Source organism: Dermacentor variabilis, chromosome 3, assembly GCF_050947875.1.
Source record: "Dermacentor variabilis isolate Ectoservices chromosome 3, ASM5094787v1, whole genome shotgun sequence".
NCBI lineage: Eukaryota > Metazoa > Arthropoda > Arachnida > Ixodida > Ixodidae > Dermacentor > Dermacentor variabilis.
The window spans coordinates 51,646,020-51,664,309 of NC_134570.1; positions in this window are offsets into that span (position 1 = coordinate 51,646,020).

Genomic DNA, 18,290 nt, shown 5'->3' on the forward strand with positions numbered 1-18,290 from the left:
GTTACGCCGATTTTGCACAAGATGACGCTTCCTCGATCATCGATCTGTTTAACGGCATCGCGAATGGAGAATAGACAGCTTTAGCATAGAGAATTAAATTTCAACAAGAGCGGACACTCCCACAGAACCCAACGGCCGAATTGACTGTAGCGCACCAAGCGGATGGTATTATCACTTTCCGGTTTCGGTTCTGGGCGCGCGCGCGCGTATTGAACGCCAGTTGGTACACGCCACGCCGGCTCCGCTGATCGTGGCATTTATTTATTGTTTGGCTTCTACTGCTGAACCGCGCGCGGCCTTGGCGCGGAATCGTTTTATTATTGAGTAAAAATGATTGCGAACGATATTTACAAGCCTCCATCGAATCTGTGTCAAGTGCGACTTCATAAAGAAAACGCAAGAAGTCTTCTGAAATGACGAAATGTTTATTTTGCTCTATGTATATGCTCGTTCCGGGCTTCTTGTGCATTCACCCAAAGTTGTGGCACCAGGTAAGCAGCAGTCGTTGCCGTACTAAGCTCCACCGGATGCCATCAGCTGGAGGAAAGTAAACTACAAGCATGTATCATTTTGGTATATTGACCCAACAGGAATATTGCGTGTAGAGGCGAAACGTGCGTAAGTGGTGAATGAGCGCTGTTGTGCCTTCAGGGTGGAGGACGAAAGGCGGAGTCTTTCCGCAGACGAAGAAGAAACGAAAAACTTTATACAATATTTAGAGATAGTCTATGATAGCGTACAGGTAGCTATAGGAGCCCATCAGACCGACTGGGCGGCTGCAAGCGGCTCCTCACAATGGGCCAGTTCGCCCTTAAATCCCTTCGGCGACCCCTCGTCGGTAGGAACCGGTTTGGGCGAGTTCTCGTCGGCAGGAACCAGGCGGAGCAGGGGGATGACCTTGCCCGCGTCGAATTCTTGATTCGTCGCGGTGATGGCTTGGCGCTTCTTGAAGTCGCCTCCCGTGTCGAATTTTTGATTCGTCGCGGAGAAGTGGGTGCTTTCGTCTCCTCGTGGTAGCCACGTGGTGCAGGTAGTAAGGCAGCTCCCATCGCTTCGTGGGGGCCACGTGGTGCTGGTACTATGGCACAACAGCGGCGTTACAGATAAATTCACTTTTACATACATTTCGTAGCAAATAGGCTCCTCCCAAGCAATGTCAAAATCTGAAGAATACAGATTTTCAAGCATCTCTCCCTTCCCGGGCATTATTTCCTGTACTTAAGAGCACAAATACGCGGGTGACTGAGAGTTTCCAAAACAGCTTGGCCTCAGTCGACGCGACGGTACCCCAAGTACACAGAGGTGGCTACAACACAGGCTCTCATCCAGACCATGTTACACGCTCGCAGAATGCCTTCTAGTCACATTCAGGACAGATTCGTAGGTGCAAATCCTGTTTTCAGTCGCTCAGAAGACAGAAATTTCAAGTTCTTGAGCTCCTCGGTCTTATCTTTTGCGCGTCCTGCCGCCGCAAGCAACACACTCCCGTGTTATCACTCTCGGCAATCGCTCGTCGAGTTTTCGACAAGCGTGACGACCGAAATAAGGTATATTTTGTTGCAGGGCCATAAGAAGCGTCACAAACTTGTCCCACTAAAATTCAGTACACGCAAAACTAACTCACGATGGCCGGCCTGCTTTTTTGCTAACAGCTTCACAACCACAGGCGTGGCGAGCAGGCCTTAATAGTATCCCTAAAAAATTACGATATGAATTACAATAATTTTTAGGCTCAGAATGCGTCACGAAATTCTCCCAGTAAAATTCAGTACACGCGAAACTGCGACACACAACAGAGCTGCTTTTCGCTAAATGAGACACTACGCCGAGCGCGGCCACTGTGCTTTAAAAGTACCCCAAAAAGTAGCGAAATTAGTTACAATAATGTGTGGGGTCAGAGAAAGCGCCAAAACTTGTCCCGGTAAGATTCAGTGCACGCGAAACTGCGTCACACGGCCAAGGTGCTTTCCGTCACAAAGCCAGGTGCAGCGAGCGTGCCCAAAAACTAACGAAATAAGTTATAGTATAATGCTTGGGCTCATAGAAGGCGTCGCAAACATCTCCCAGTACGAGTAATTAACTCAAATTAGCTAGGCTTGGACGGCGGAGCTGTTTTTCGATAACTACGTCACTATATAGGTTCAGTTTTGTGCAGTAAGCCTAAATGTGCTTGAGGTGCGTCGCAGACTGTCACAAAATTCCTCACCTTGTTGTAGTCCAGTAGTGCAGCGCTGCCGTGCCGAACTGCAGACAGAACGCAAGAGAACGCCGGTAGCCCGACGAACGGGCTACATCCTAAAGAGACGGGTCGCCGAGCTGGCATGCAGAGCTGGCCTCGCTCGCTTCGGAGGCATATCTGGCGAATGACGCATGCATATGGCGCGTCTGGCGTGTCGCTATAGCTTGTTGCTAGGTGACGCAATAAAAATAAGTCGTGAAGTATAAGCTCATTTGTGCGCAAAACTTTTTAGTTTTTGCGGGAAAGAATAAAAAGAAATAAAAGGTTGTCTGTAAGTTCGTTTCACATTCTTTTTTCCGATGCTCGCGTCAACTAACGGATGGAGTTGACACTAGGCGTGACGGGTTTCCTGTTGCCAGTTTTTTTCGAGTGCCCCCTCTTGTTGAATTTCTTTCTCTAAGGTTTTAGTTTAGCGTCTGGAACCAAATGTAGAGGCATTACAGACGTAAAGAAATAGCGACGTCATCCCTGCGCATGCTCCGAACGTTACTGGGTTTCATATGATTTAAACGCGCTATGATAACGCATGTGATTCAACGTGTTTAACGTTCGTAACGTTTACGGACACTAAAAAAAATAGCGTTGTCGAACATGGCGGCACCCATGGCGCCCGCTTCAGCCTGAATTCTCGTGACAGCTACGCTTTCACTCGTGTTGATCGCCAGTAACTACAGAAATAAGCTTTCGCTTTCTCTGAGCTCGTGGATCATAATAGCACCTAATACACCGTTTGTCGTAAAAGTGTGAGCACGAATGCTTAGACTCGCTGATTGTGCCATATCAACTTAAAAAAAATAAAATAAATACGAGCATAAAGTATATTGTTCGTCCTAAAAGCGGGGGTGCCTTGGGACCATGAACGGGAAGTTTCCCGAATAGAGTATCTACGTGTACAATCTAACTTTGCTTCGACATCGTACGCTTACACATGCGCGCAAGTATACTAATTTTGTCCAGTGTCAAGTCCTAAAACTACAGCCTTCTATTACAAACGCTATTGAAGACTTGACCCTTCCCCAGTGCTTTCGTGCGCTCTCTCCCCAATGCCTCCATTTGACGCCGCTTCGACATCGTCTCGCAAGTGCGGGCGGCGACGCGTCTCCGCCGGCTTTCACGTGCCTGTCCTGGGACCGGCACCTGCTGTCCTCGCCGTCGGACCGCTACCTAGACGACTCGGAGAGGCACTGCCGGTCACTCTCCCGTCCCGGTCGACTGCCGTTCTCCTCTCACGAGGAGGCTCGCGAGAGGGATCCCGAATGGCTCGAGATAGCGCGACGCCGCCAGGCCATGACGGTCAACTGGGACAATTAACATCCGTGGGATTTGGCTATCGGCGGACACCGCATGTTTGTGTACTTTGAGAAAAAGAAAATTGTCCGTTTCGCCCGGAGGCCGTAGCAGTCACAGCGACAACGCTTATCCCCGTGTTCTCAAACGATCCCCGACTCGACGCTGTGCTCCACCGAGTTGAGCTCAGCGCAGCCCCTCGACCGAGGATGACACTAAGCTTCCTGAGAATTGCCGTGGAGCGTCAACTAAGTACAGTGACCACTTCTGTGCAGGGGAGGCGCTGTCATCTACTCTCCATGGTCGAGGGATGTTCTTGGTGCTGAGCACGACCTCCTGTGACGGCCGCGTTCTACGCTGCCAAATGCACTCGGCGTCTCAGCAGATTCCGCACGCTGTTTTGTAAGAAATTCTATGGCAAGCGCGAGTGCCACATGCACCGCCGATATTGAGACAGCATGACAACGCCAACGGCGAGGACGCGCTTCAAGAGAACGTGTAGTTGCTGTTCGCAATAAAGTGCTTATAAAGCATTATATGCCTCACTACACGAAAATCTGTCGTAGTCGGCGGCGTGACCTAGATATTGTACCAAAAATGGCCGACGGCGCCAAGAGTAAAAACATGTCGGAAAATGTACGGATTGACGTCAAATTTCTCAGAGAGGTTCCTGCAAACAAAGTAAATCGTTGACTTTGAAAAAAGTCGCCTTTCGCCCTAAGGCAAAGCGTCGGTTGCGATAGCAAATTAGTGGACAGCCATACGGAGTAAGGATAGTAGTTTTATCAGCCGTATAAAATTGTAAACAAAGGCAAACTAACTAAATTAACAAGCATGCATGGTGTCACATGCGCACAAGTCAGCATAAACACACCTGAGTCGATGACCGCGATATCTCCCCGTCGAAACGTTGCCGTGAGGAAACGCGGCAGCAGCAGCGAGCGAAGTGACATTCGTGCTGTATATCGCTTCCACGAAAAATGAGTGCCGAGAACGCACAGCACACAGCACGCTACGAGCCACCGACGCAGCTAAACTCTGCCCCCAACGCACATCGCTCTCATAGGACGGTGGGGCGACCGCGTGCAGCAGCCACATGCGCAGTTGCAGCCGAAGTAGACCCCCCGCCCTACTTTCTCTCCGCCCCCATCGCCTCACAAAGTTGTGTGCCTCATATTGACCCATTTCATGCAAAAAGAGGAAAAGAGAACAAGAACTAGCTAGCACCACGAGCAAGTAATAAGCTACAAAAAAAAAAAGAAACATGAAGGTTTCAGAATTGACCCCAATGCATGACACAGCTGGGGTAAAGTGAATCTGGCTTAGTTGCAGACATCAGGGCTTCGAAGTTCAAGTGTTTTCTACAACCGCGAAGTGATATTAAGAGGCATTCAAAACGAGGTTGAATGCCCTTAATGCCTTTAATGCTCACAGACGCCAGGTTGTAGTCAACATGCAAATGGCTGAGGCGAGCGTACAGTGAACGTTCTGCGCCGCAAGTCGCATTTCAGTGCCATCGATAGGTAGAGCGACAGCCGATTGCGTGCAAAGCATGTGACATAGCGTGACGCTTTTTTTTTGTAGGCGCCATCACCTGCTTTTTAATATGAAGCCCTTTGTTCAAAGCCTCTAAACACAATCGCTAAAGGCTGACACAAGCGTTAAATCCCGATCAAGAACGCAAACAGGACAGCACGCGCATAGGCGCAGACGGTACAATCACAGAACACGTATGGTACAACGCTCGCCCGAGCCCCCTTACGCTTCGCACTCTTGGCGACAGGCGGCGTTGTCGGCGTTTTAGGCTTTAGGAAATCAGGAAAGAAACAATTTATGATATCTCAAAGGGAAGCTCATTACTTTTCGAAGCTAGATCGGGATGCCTTAGAACACGCACCTATAAAGCGAGATATAAGAAGGAAGAATCAGCATGCGCTTGCTGTGGTAAAGCTAGGGAAACTATGGAGCATGTTTTATTAGAATGTGAAGACGTCTACCCAGCGGTCGATTTAGGCACCACTGGCCTCCTTGAAGCCCTTGGGTTCAGCGAGAGCCGTGGAAAAGTAAGCATGTCCGCAATAGGAATTAGTAAGACGCGATTGGAGGATTGGTGGAATAAAAGTAGGGAAACGACAGAAAACGGAGTCGTACAAAAGCATAGCCCGCAATAGGGGACCAGAAAACTGTTTGTGGAAGTTCATAATGTTTTTTCTTCTTTTTTTATTGTTTAAGCTGGGTAGGACATTAGGCAGTATAATAGCAAGAGCTTGGTGGCGCAACCCACCGCCTCGTTCCAAAGGGGACGCTCATAACATCCATCCATCCATCCATCCATCCATCCATCCATCCATCCATCCATCCATCCATCCATCCAGCTTTATTTACGCATGGCGTCGCGGCGCTACCAGTCGGTGCGGTGATTTCGGCGAGTTCTGTTGTGCGCTCCGACGGACGAGCCTCTGACTGCGACTTCTCAGTGAATAGCTTCGCCCGGCTCGTTTGAACGTCCACGCAAGTACGCGAACGAGGCCGTGGGGCGACGTCGGAGAGACTTCGCAACTCTTTCGCATTCATTCACGTAGATATACCTAAGTGTCCTTCAATTTTGACGTTTCTATTAGCGACCGACGGTACCTATTTCATGCACGCTATAAAGGCATCGCGATAAAAGGTATGTGCACGACGTTGAATTTCGTTTCAATGCGTGTTTAGTTTTTGCAAAGTGCTGACGCTCCACGAATTTTAAAAACTACTTTACGTAGATAACCGGAAAAACTATGGAGGTTATACAAGGTAGTATCGTCGCAGCGCTGCCGTTAAGATTGCCTCCAGCAACAGTCTCGCGTTCAACTGTACACTTGAAAACGTGCTGTGTTTCGTTTCTTACGTGTTATTGTCCCGGTGGAATTGTGCCGTGATTATGACTCAGTGTTCGTATCGTCTCTTGTCGAAATAAACTTTTTCCAAACACAGCTATACTCCATTATTTTGCAACACCGTGGAAGCTACGCAAGTTGTGCGGTATCCAAGTGTTATCATTCCGTGCGTTCCGTCTGTGCTTCGATGGGCGCCAGCGGGGTTTGCTCGCGCGAGCATGCACGTGAGGCTGCCGCGACGGGATGGAAATAAAAAACGAAAAGCAAATTGATGTAAAACAGCATGTTAGCAGCCAAATAAGCGCATGGTTTGCCTGCGTCTGAGGCTAAATTGCTATTTTCATTACGAACTGATCTTATATAAGGAATATTTTCACAAAAAGCGGTCAGAAGACACCGAACTATTTCTAAGCGCGAACGCAGCCACTGCAAAAAGTATCCCTAGCCTCCACAGCGTTGCACCTGATGTATGAAACGGAGTATAGACGGTGTAATCTTAGAGAAAGAAATTCGACAACAGCGGACCCTCTCATACAGACCAGCGGGCGAATTGATCGTGGCGCATCACGCGGCTATTATGAAATTGAGAACAACGTTTCCAGTTGCGGGAGCACGCGTTCTGAACGTTAGTTAGTGCGCGTTCCGACGCGGCCTATTCAAATATATGTAAAACGCAAAAACATTTATCTGAGATAACCCCTGTACCAATTTCAATGAGATTTGTTGCATTTGGGAGAGAAAGCTAAATTATAGCTACTGTTGGTAGCGGTATTTCGATTTAGGTCCTGAATTTTGTTATAAAGATTTTCAAAAATTTGAAAGTTTGAAAATATAGAAGCACGAAGTTTACAGATTCATAGCTGTGTATAAAAAAGAGATATCGTGGTTCTGTAAACGTAATCCATTAGATAATTGAAGGCGGACAAATTCGATACGTCATTTTGTATATTACGTGAATTTGTTGCGTTGTTTACAAGAGTTCTGCAAAAGCTGTATATTACACCTTTTGAGATTCATGTGTAGCATGTCGATTTTGTCCACTTCAGATGTACTATTAGATGCAATTTACGGGAATATATTGTCAATTTCCGTTGCTGAGTTAGAGTCGTAAACTTGGTAGTTTCGTTTTTCAAGAATTGGCGATGTTTGCCAATATTTAATAAAAAATCGACGACCTCATTCCAAAATCCGAAACCAACAGTCACTAGACTTTAAGTTTTTCTTTTAAATGCAACAAACCTCGTCAAATTTGGTGCAGTGGTCGCCGAGAAAAACGAATTCTCCTTTTACATGTATTTAGATAGGAGCGCCCCAAGCTAAAGCTTCCTCTTAAGAGGACAAATGCGTGGATGACAAATGCGGGGGTGCGAGTCTGTTTCCAGTAGTTCTGAAGACAGAATTTTCGAGTTACAACTTCCTGGTTTCTTGCCTACTCGGCGTTATCTTTTGCGCGTTCTGCCGGCGCGAGCAACACAAGCCCGCGTTAACGTGAAGAGAAGAGGGTGCGAGGGGCTCAGTTTTCGCTAATCATGACCACGTAATGCCAACAGACAATGAAGCCAAGGAAAGCATCGGCGGAATTAGCTGTAGTTGAAACTGAAATGTAGAAAATAAGTTGCAGTTCCCCGGAAAGGCGAACCACCGATTGGGATAGCAAATTAGTGGAAAGCTATACGAAGATAGGATGGCAATGTTACTGGCCGTGTAAACTTGTAAACAAAGGCACATCAACTAAATTAACAAGCATGATGTCGCGCGCATGATGTCACAAGCCTACATGAACGCACCTGACTCGGTGACCGCGGAAGCTAGCTGTCCAAAGCTAGTGTGAGGAAACGCGGCAGCAGAAGCGAGCGAAGTGACATTCGTGCAGTCTCGCTTTAACAAATAGTGAGCGCCGAGAATACAGCCGGCACAAAGCAACGAGAAGCCGACGCACCTAGGCTCAGCCCCCTACGCAGATCGCACTCGAAGCACTGCCGGGCGACAGCGCGCAGCCGCCACCTAAGTCCATTGATAATTTGAAAGTAACGCCACTCTTTGAACTCTGCCGCCGTCGCGCGACCTCTTCGCCGCCTCCTCGCCCCCTGCGCTTTCCATCCTCGGGAACCGGTCTTGCGCCGGTTTTTCTGCACGACAATTGGTCTCACTGCCGTTGCCCTGGGAAACGCGCGAATCTTGCATTTTGGTTGTTTTTCTTTTTCGTTGGCGCCATTTTTCTCCTTAGCTCGGTCGACTAGGTGTAGCGAACGTTGCATGCCGTTTTTGCTGCGGTGTAGTGCTGGCGCTGTGTCGTGCTCTAGCACGTAAAACCGCATTAAGAAGCCTGAAGATTGTTATGCAGGTTTTATGATACCCCAAGGATAGCGTGACCGCTTCCGCCCGAAGCGGTGGCTGCACAACATTGGCCAAAAGAACTTTGTTCCGACGAAGAACATTGTTCTTTGCGAGGTATATGGCGCTTTTCTTATTGCTTGTATCAAAGCATCCCCTAATGCTGCATTTATTTATTTCTTCTGGCTTGCTCGTCAGTCTATTGCGGCGACAAATTGTACGTTGCATAAAAATCGGTGTGTCCTCAGTATGCTGAATACACAGCGCTCGTGTTGTCCTCTTGCAATCCTTCTTCCTTCGTTCGTTTTGCTTTTTTCGGCCCTTCAGTCCTTCGCGCTGCAGACATTTTAGAACCTGGATCTAAGCAGACTCACCCATATCGCTATTCTTATTCAGTGAATACTCTGCTGGGACTCCATCACCTCGCAAGTCGTCAACTGTTATTCACTCGGAAATGCATCACTATAGGTTCTGCTTTCGGCTCTAAACAATTACGTGCGAAGATACAGCATCTCGATCCCACCTTTCGTGATTGTTAGGATCCGTTGCCTGTTTTACTGAAAATGGAAATAGCTTCTTGTAGGGGAGCTTTGTTTCCAGCTTACTTCTGTGTGTGCACCAGTCACTTAGATGCAATAAAAGCAGCCCCTGAAAAAATTAATAGCAAGTATGCCCGCGGAACTGCGAGTGATGTGCGCTATCTAGTCCACATTGCGTTTTTTTAAGTTCTTGAATTTGCTTTTAACTGGGCTGCCACACACGCACTAGAGGGTGCCGATTATTATTTGGTTTTCTCAGGGATACATGCAATGTGCAGAGAGTGTTCACATGATAGCGCACGCTTGCTCGCACTGGAATTCCGGAACCGTCCTGTTCAGTTCATAGACGACACCGTAAAAACTACTTTCACGTTGAGAAGTCAAGCACATGAACGGAGGATGCATTCGTGACTAATCCGTTTAAGAAGGCACGCCGAATACGATATCTTCGGTATACACGCGCGCACAAGCAAGAGAAAAAAAAAAAGCCACTCAGTAGGAGGCTGTGCCACAAGCAACATTGGATCGGATGCACACAGTAATGCATTTTATCATGTATCCCCCCCCCCCCCCCCCAAAAAAAAAATGTGTCCGGAGTATAGAAATTACCACAACGCTCCTTTTACATCAGTATGTCCCAATGATACGGCTTTAAGAAGGAACCAACCTCATCAGGAACATTACCTTCGGCATTATCGATGCTGTTATCACCATTTTTCAATTCTCTACGTCACTACGGCGCGCTAATGGCTCAAGACCATTCGCTTCCATCGAATATAGTGGCCGGTCCGCGGGAGCCAAGAAGAAAAAGCGTGCCGTGCGCAGCCGGCACGCGAGAATGATTGAGGAGGAAAGCGCCGCGGAGGGGAGAGTATTGCTACTTTCAAATTATCAAGGTGTTTCAAGGATTTCAAGGGAAGGGAAGCGTAGCAGTGGACGGCAGAAAGTCAGGTGGGCGGATGAGGTTAAGAAGTTTGCAGGGACAACATGGCCACAATTAGTACAGTCGCGATCAATTTGAAGGGGATCGCTGGAGCGGCGACCAAAACTAGGAGCAGCACCACGTTACGTCATCACCGTAGGTCGAGAGGGAAACATCAGATAGCTCCCATCTCTCTCTTTTGGTGTTCCCTGAAAAGCTGTCACTCCGTCACAGTTCACGGCATAACCTGCGAATTCATTTCGATTGCGTTATGAGCTTTTGCACAGAGGCGTCATTGTTAGCCAAGATATGCATGAGGAAGCGACGCACACAGATCATTTCCATGAAAGGGAAACAAACACAAAGATGTGGCGAGTTGGTCTTGGGGGTGATGGTTGCAGCCTGGAAGAGTATAATAGGGGAAGAAGGCAGCGCAATTTTTATCTTCGCAGCTCCGAAATCGGCCGCTATGCTGCTTGGAAGGCCGGCCGGTCGATGCTCGCGCGACCACCTTCAAGTTGATCGCGACTGTACATGACCGGGGCAGTTGGAGAAGTATGGGAGAGGCCTTTGCCCTGCAGTGGGCGTAACCAGGCTGATGATGATGATTTAGCCGCCACATGCGCAGTTGCAGCTGACACCTACCTGATCCCGGCGCCTCGCAACGTTGGGTGCCTCGTGCACGAAAACAGACGGTACGCTACCTGCATGCTTTTGTATCTATCGCGCGAGCAAGACTGAACCGCGATCGTCGGCTCACTTCGCAAGCCTTCGCTCCCATAGAGTTTCCTACAAAAATTACTAGAGGGAACTCTGGCGCTAGTGTCTACGGGAGCTGCAGTGGGAGCGCTTGTACCAGCACGGGAATTATGGGAAGTACATCGATTTGCCTAAACTTCGGGCTTTTGGCATCAAACGGCTTGGTGACTTTGTAAACTCGTCATTTTCAACAGTGTATTGCGTAATAAGTAATTAAATAAACATTATTAAAATTGCTCGACGGCAGGATTCGAACACAGGGACTCTAGCACAGAAGCATGATATTGAAACCATTAAGCCATGGACGCATGTACTGACAAGCGAATGAAACGCCCTTATGAATTTATCGCGGGCATGCCAGTACCTTGAGGCGCTTGATGCGTTTCGATTTGGCCACCTGGACAAGCTCAATCGTTACAATTAATAGCAATTGTACGCGTTCCCAGCGTCTTCTGCACTTCGAAGAATGAAGATTACGCTGAAATATACGACAATAAGATTTATATCGCGGAATATACAAAGCCACAAGAACGTCTGAATCCACAAGCACGAAGATCAGACAAATCCATGTACTTCCCATCATTCTCACGTTAGGACTACGACTGCAGCGCCAGAGTTCCCTCTAGTAATTTTTGTAGGAAACTCTATGTTCACTCTTACACACAGCGCATAGACCGTGTTTTCGTGGGCGCCACCATATTGCGTACGCAGTGGCGCCATCTATGGGCAGTCGGCATGATGGCTTGGGCGAGCGTTCCGTCTTATATGTCAGGTATACACTCGGCGCAGGGTTTTGCTGCTTGTTTTCGCTTTCGCGCGGTCTATTTAGAGTGACGGGGCGTTTTCTACGTGGAAAACCGTTCTGTGACACGCACTGGCGTGTTTTAAGTCGGCATGGCCGCACTTTCTGCTGTCATTGATGCGGACGGAGCACGCAGCGCGATGTGTGCGTGTGTTTTTGATCCTGCAATCATACTCGGAGATCAGTTGCGTATTTCTGTGAATTCCGTTCACTAATGTTACCTTATGTCAGTACTTTCCTTTAGTTCTAAGCTGCCGTTTAGGAGCAATGAAGCATACGCGACGATCGTAACAGCGTGGGTACCGTTCTGCTACGGTAGAAGCTGTGCTGTTATACTTTGAGAAGCGTTCAAACTATTAGCTGTAGATTACATTGCCTGATTACTTGGTTCGGTGGACGTGGTTTCCACCCACGAATAAAATAGTTTTGTTTAATAATACTTTAACAGCATACCTTACAGTGTGAATTACACTTGTCCAGCAAAGCAACCGTTTACGAACTGCGCTAGCGTCTGAAGCAATGGTAGATGCGGTATTACAGTCATCTTTACTCTATATCGCGCATGGTCCAAGCATGCGACATCAACATTTTTTTATAGGTCTATGAACATTGTACGGCGCGACCATGCGAGGCCCTATTGTGGCGTTAGCCAGTTTTCTCTCTCTGTCCTCTTTTTTTTTGATAAAGAGGATGATAACCGAATTTTATTTTTGGTTTTGTTAGTCCCGTTCTCTACGACGCACTCACCCGTATTACGGAAATTTTGTCTGCACAAATAGCCGTCGCATTCTTTTCATACGATCCCTCTCAGATATTACGGCTTTACAGGGCAAAAAAGGCAATGCCGAAGCACATAGCTTGTACATATATTATGCCGGTTCACCAACCGCAGTGATCGCTGTGTTGAGCAGCGCCATCAGCCTCATACAGGAGGCTAGCGTAGACATATCATAATGATTTCGAGTCTACTAGACTTGAAATGCTTGAGAACGATGCCGGTGTATCCCACATATTTGATAGTGCCTGGCGCTTAGATGTTTTGGAGTTGCCTTAGGTTGGCCGTACTCGAGCATGCGCTTTTATGTTTTAGTTCCTAGGCCAAGTGATCAGATTGTGAGCAGATTTTCCAATTTCTGTCAATACACAGACGTCGGTTCTCTTCGTTGACTTAAAACCGATATACCCAAAATACTTCGCAACACATACACACACCGCGGCTGATGATGCGCGTCACATATTTTTGCAGGCCCAGGAGATATTTCCGCGTACTGTAGTTACCGAAGCACTGAAAGGCTACACATTGGCTCCCTGACAATCTTGTATGAACGGACATTGCGTAAGTTTAACCAAATACGAGATAAAACATCGGCAAATCGTTCAGCAGCACGCGACAGCCACACTTTCAAGCAGCGCCGCGCCGGATCGCGCAAAGGCTCGCCGCGCGCCCTTTCCTCCTCGCCCGATGAAAAGGTCTATAGGGCGCGCGAATATGGCGTTATCGCCCTTGGACTTTATACGAAACCTCTCGGCGACGGCGACGGTGGAAATGCGCTTGGAACGTCCATATAATTGCCATCACAATATTAAAGAAAGTGAAATAAAAGTAGACAAAAAGATAACGTGTGATATAAGGTGGGAGCAGAACTGAAAACCTCCGCATTACATTCGCGTAATGCGGAGGTTGTGGGTTCGGTTCCCACCAGCGACACGTTACCGTTTCGTTCACTTTCATTTCCCTTTCTTTATCATTTTCTGCAGTTCAATTTCAGCTGTAGGTAATTTCTCCCATGCTTTCCTTGGTTTCATTGTCTGTTGGCTTCATATATGAACACTCCCGTGTTATCACTCGCGGAAATTTCTCGTCGCGTTTCGACATGCGTGAGTACCGAAACAGAGTATATGTTGTTCGCAGGAGGAGGGGGGGGGGGGGGTCTGACGTCATATACTTGGCGCCCTCAGATTCAGTCAACGCGAAACTAACAAAAGTTACTCTGCGCCACAGCAGCCGACCTGTCTTTCGCTACGACATGTATGTTCCTGCTTGCGTCACAATGCCCTGTGCAATCAGCGTGCCCCAAAAGTATGCCAAAGAGAAAATACACTAGTTACGACAATGTTGGGGGGTCAGAGAAAGCGTCATAAACATGTCACAGAGCACACTGACGAGCACACCTAGCAGCCGACAAACAGCCGCTTTTAAACACTTCGTGTTCCCTAGATCCCTAGGTGAGGCAAAACGTTCTACGTCATCGTAAACAAGCCGCCTCTCTGCGGGACGGTTTACACACACACACACTTCCTTGCGCGAGGTTCACTGTCCGGAGCCGACGTCAGACGGACTTCGTAGAACTCGGGGCTTGTGTCAGGAAAGGTGTTTTTTATTCGCCGAGCTGACCCCTGCAGCGCGGCCGGGTGCCTGTTGTCTTTCGCCTTGGACTGACCCCCGCAGCGTGGCCATCGTGGCGTCCATTGTCTTGCGTCCCCGTAACCAGCTGGTCACGCCCGACCCCAGCCGGCGCCTTTAAATTCTAAAGCTGCCGTAGTCCGCAGTTCACTGAAGTAAGTTCATGGTTGGTTAGCGCTGCCCTCGCTATTTCTCTGTAGGGTGCCCCCACCGCGGATCGATCGACGCATCTGCAGCGGGCTGAAATAGCTTTGCAGAGCAGTACCCCTGCACGATCATAACAGGGCCTTCCTACAGTGCTGTGCTGCGGGGCCTCCTCCTACGTGCCACCTACGTGGTATTTTCCATTATGAACTAGATAAGCTTGATTCTAACCGAGTCCGTGAACGCCCCAGAGTAGAATTTGAAAGAATATTAAGGAATGAAAATGCTGGGCATATTGGACGGCCTGAATTTTCCATAGCTGCTTCTGGTGGTTCAGATTTGCGGTACCAAGTTTCTTACCAAATGTGCCCTCTCTCAACGCTGTAGTTTTATTTTCTATAGCTGCAGTCAAACACCTTTATAATGAAGCACTTTTTACCTTCAAAACTATTCGTTATACAGGTTACTTCGTTCTAAACGTCGCGCACCGCAGCGATCCCAAATAGAGCAAGCTAGGCACGTTCAGCAAGAGAAAACCTTTACTCAGCCTGAATTCTAGAGAGGCTGAGTGAGTATTTCCTGTGCGCACTTCGAGTGACAGAATTTTTGTCTGCAGATCACATTAGTGCAAAAACCATCGCGGCATGCTGCACGGTGAAACGTGATAGCGATGCGAGGTAGAACTGCGTGATCGTCGAATGCGGCCATTGCCTTCCTTGCCGTGAAAATTGTCGTTCGTCTTTACAGGCTCTTCGTCGCCGTTGCCTTCGTTGACAAATATATCCTTTCCTCCCTATAGAAGGCTTTGAAAACGTAATCGGTCGTCGGTTATGATACCATCATCACGTCGTCATCAACTGTGGCTCACTCGTCAGTCGCCGCACCCGCAACGGCATTACAACAAGCAGCGTACGAATTAATCAATTTCGGATGCAGCGCTGCGGGACTAACCGCTGGTCTACATTGACATGCTCATCAAGTGCGTGGCTAGCGGTGCCGTTAGCGCTAGCCCAAATCGCAGCTCAGTGGCGTCTGCGGCAGGCAGCGCTAAGCGGCCAGTGATTCAGTGTGCAGAGTGCTACTTAGGAAGCCGACTCTGGTACGTTGGTGAGTGTACAGTGCAGCCCCGTATTTATCTGTAACAAATTGGCGAGGCCCGCGCAAACGTTCGTCAAAATCTGCGACGTCACGGCGAATTTGTGCCTGAACTTTGAGATGGCACGGTCAAGTGTCACCTTGTTGTGGTCAGTGCTGTTACGCAGTGGTTGCCGTGGAGTAAAAGGAACCCGGAACTGTGGCGCCGTTTCGTACCATGACGTCATAACACGTGGTTCCACCTCTGTAAAGAGTGCCTCGCGACTTCTCCATCTCTCTGTGTTATGGAGCATAAACATTAAGATAACATCGCAGCTGAGAGCTCACTGACGTCTGTCTATGTCGCCATCCGAATATTATATGCACTTTGCAGTCCTAATACATTCGCGCAAGAGCCCTTCACGCACAATGCGCCGGCGGCAGGACCGAACGCACGCGCATTAATGAGCGATGAGCGAAGCATGGACGCAACGCGTGCAGGGATGCGTTTTCGTCAACCGAACTTCTTGCGTAGGTTCTGTGTCTGAAGCGGAGTACAACTACATGATATAGACAGAGCACATGAGACGCTGGCTTTAGCGATAAACTTGAGATCTGCGTAAGTGCCAGCCATCGCCACGGCCACCATTATCGCCATCGTCCTCATCAGCCATCAGCCTTTGTTCTTTGTGTCCGCTGCAGGACACACGCCTCTTGTGGCAATCTCTAATTACCATAGAGTTACCTACAATAATTACTAGAAGCTGCAGTGCTGCGGTCGTTCAGCCACTTACCATGCATGGGAATGATACGTTTGGTGTGCCAGTATTTACTGCACTTTAATTTAATCTTTCTAAATTTGCATGAAGCAATACTTTTCTAAACACAAGAAGACCCTAAGTTTCTGCGCACATGAACAATCATTGTGGGTTGTTGCACTTATAACTCAATATTTTGTTCAATTCCCAAAGCCAGAAGGCCGTTCGAAGTCAGAAGGACAAAATTTAGGTAAACTCATGTGCTTCCCATCTCATTTCCGTGCTGGCTAAAACCATACTTGCAGCTCTCGTAGGTCGCTAGATTAGTGCGGTAACAACCTAAGAATTCAGCACGAGCTCCAACCTCAAAAACGCAGTGCCACTGCCTTTCACTTCGGAAAGAGCACTCAGACAACTGGAGTCCGCTTCAACTTAATGACTTTGCTCTGCTAATGTAAACGCTAGGCTAATTGGAAAACAAAAGCTTGTTGTTTGGAGATAAAGTTTGACCTTTCGCTCATATTAGGATCACTCATCAAACTTCTCTAGACGTTCGGGTTTCGTCCTGCAAAGCAGTGACACAAAGATCCGTGCGAAGGGAACAGTTGCTTCAAACACGCGAAACCACTTGACGTCAGGTAAGCAGGCGAACCACATTAGCTGGTGCATCTATGCAAATTGTGTTTCAGCTGGGCAGCGTGCACGTTTTATTTCTTAGGATGTCAACGACTAAAGCGAATTCTTGTACGAAGCCCTATGCCGAGTACTGTGTATTGCGACAGCCTGACTGTATCCTACAGCTGCATTCTTTCTAATCGCCAGACAACGCCCGAATCTTTGCCGTTTTCAACCTAATTTTTCACCCAGCCCCTTTGCTGAAGAAGGGGTTTGATTTTCATCCACCTGATAGAGGGAGGGGGGGGGGGGGGAGGGTAGCACAACGTTTAGCGTTGTCAACACAAAGGGCGGTGCCTTGCTTTATGAAGTCCGAGCTGGGTGCCCTAGGAAAAAATAAAGCACACAAGAGCAAATATTCGCAACTGGGTGAGGCATCTGTCCGCTGCAGAAAAAATCAAAACAAACAAGAACAGGTGGGATGCAAGAATATTAACCTAAGCCAGGCCGATATGTGGAAAGTCCGCGTTCCATAAGCACTGGGTTCATGGCTGATGGGAGCGTTAACTAGTAAGCGGTCAAGATAGGTAAAAAAAAAAGAACGTTTAAAGTATTGGTGGAAATAAGGCAAGGAGGAGATAGGAGAGGGACTGTTGCATGCATTGGTAATATTACAAAATACAGGTGGTAGGCAGATTTCTAGATACGAAAACTTAAGACATAAGCAGATTAAGAGGGCTAGATGACTATGTGTCGCTATCTTTATTAGAGGGGGATGCCGTTAGAAAACATAATCATCATTGGCCATGCGCTGGCGATATGGAAAGCTCCCCGGAATGCCTTGTTGAGGAAGTGCATGTAGACAATGAAAGCCGTAGCCGCTTTCTGAGTGTCCATAGTAAGAGGTCAGAAAGCTATACTAAAAGCTCTAACGACAGATGTATTCGAACTGTTAGTAATTTTTATAAACCATAACTTGAAGCGCTTCTATGTAGCCACCATATTTTGTCATGTGCTGCAGAATCTGATAGAGAGAGCGAAATAGTTCCAGAGTTTCATACAATAATTGCTAGAGAGAACTATGGCGCAAGTGTCTACAGGAGCTGCAACAGGGGCGGTTGAGCCATATTGGGAATTATGGGAAGTACATGGATTTGCCTAAACTTCGTCCTTCCGGCTTCAAACGGCTTCGTGACTTTGTAAGCTCGTCATTTTCAACAATGTACTGCGTAATAAATAATTAAATAAACATTATTAGAACTGTCCGACGGTAGGATTCGAGCACAGGACCTCGAGCACAGACGTCCGATATTGAAACCATCACTCCAGGGACGCATGTATCTAGAAGCGGCATATGCATTTATACGCCCTTATGAATTTATCGCGTGCAAGTTAGTGCCTCGAGAAGCGTTTCGATTTGGCCACCTCGACAAGCTGAACCGTTGCAGTTAGTATAACGATTGTGCGTGTGCGCAGCGTCTTCTGCACTTGGAAAAGTATAGATTGATCTGGAAATTCATGAGAATGGAGGTACGCA